Consider the following 1,554-nt stretch of genomic DNA (forward strand, 5'->3'; position numbering starts at 1 on the left):
ACTGCAGCTGTTACAACATCTGGTCTGAAACATCTGGAAGAATACGAGTTGTGCACGAAGGAATCTCCAGACAGCAGCCAGAATGCAGCAACTTCAGCTACGGCAAAGGAAGGACAGTCAGCCAAAAACTGGTGTTAACCAGACGGTGCCTGTCCCGGGCGGTCAGCTGTTCTCTCGGTGAATGAGTCTCCCTGCAGCGGGAGCGGAGTGCTGCTCGTTAGGAGTGCTGCTCGTTAGGAGTGCTGCTCGTTAGGAGTGCTGCTCGTTAGGAGTGCTGCTCGTTAGCTAACGTTAGCTTTCACTAAATTGTCACTCATCTGGCGATAGCGCTGTGCTGTCCTACGATGTCAATTCAACATGAAGCTGTTACACTGAACTACTTTAGAGGCTACAGTCCCTGTTCACTTCATTCATGTGTTTACTGTGTTCATGTGTTCACTGTGTTCATGTGTTTACTGTGTTCATGTGTTTACTGTGTTCATGTGTTCACTGTGTTCATGTGTTTACTGTGTTCATGTGTTTACTGTGTTCATGTGTTTACTGTGTTCATGTGTTGACTGTGTTCATGTGTTGACTGTGTTCATGTGTTGACTGTGTTCATGTGTTGACTGTGTTCATGTGTTGACTGTGTTCATGTGTTGACTGTGTTCATGTGTTTACTGTGTTCATGTGTTTACTGTGTTCATGTGTTTACTGTGTTCGCGTGTTGACTGTGTTCATGTGTTGACTGTGTTCTGTGTTTACTGTGTTCTGTATGTTAGTGTTGACTGTGTTCGTGTTGACTGTGTTCATGTGTTTACTGTGTTCATGTGTTTACTGTGTTCATGTGTTCACTGTGTTCATGTGTTTACTGTGTTCATGTGTTGACTGTGTTCATGTGTTTACTGTGTTCATGTGTTTACTGTGTTCATGTGTTTACTGTGTTCATGTGTTGACTGTGTTCATGTGTTGACTGTGTTCATGTGTTCATGTGTTGACTGTGTTCATGTGTTTACTGTGTTCATGTGTTGACTGTGTTCATGTGTTGACTGTGTTCATGTGTTTACTGTGTTCATGTGTTGACTGTGTTCATGTGTTGACTGTGTTCATGTGTTGACTGTGTTCATGTGTTCACTGTGTTCATGTGTTGACTGTGTTCATGTGTTCACTGTGTTCATGTGTTCACTGTGTTCATGTGTTTACTGTGTTCATGTGTTTACTGTGTTCATGTGTTTACTGTGTTCATGTTTGATTGTGTTCATGTGTTGACTGTGTTCATGTGTTGACTGTGTTCATGTGTTTACTGTGTTCATGTGTTTACTGTGTTTACTGTGTTCATGTGTTGACTGTGTTCATGTGTTTACTGTGTTCATGTGTTTACTGTGTTCATGTGTTTACTGTGTTCATGTGTTTACTGTGTTCATGTGTTGACTGTGTTCATGTGTTTACTGTGTTCATGTGTTTACTGTGTTCATGTGTTCACTGTGTTCATGTGTTTACTGTGTTCATGTGTTTACTGTGTTCATGTGTTCATGTGTTGACTGTGTTCATGTGTTTACTGTGTTCATGTGTTTA

This window comes from Perca fluviatilis, chromosome 8 (genome assembly GCF_010015445.1).
Source record: "Perca fluviatilis chromosome 8, GENO_Pfluv_1.0, whole genome shotgun sequence".
Taxonomy (NCBI): Eukaryota; Metazoa; Chordata; class Actinopteri; order Perciformes; family Percidae; genus Perca; species Perca fluviatilis.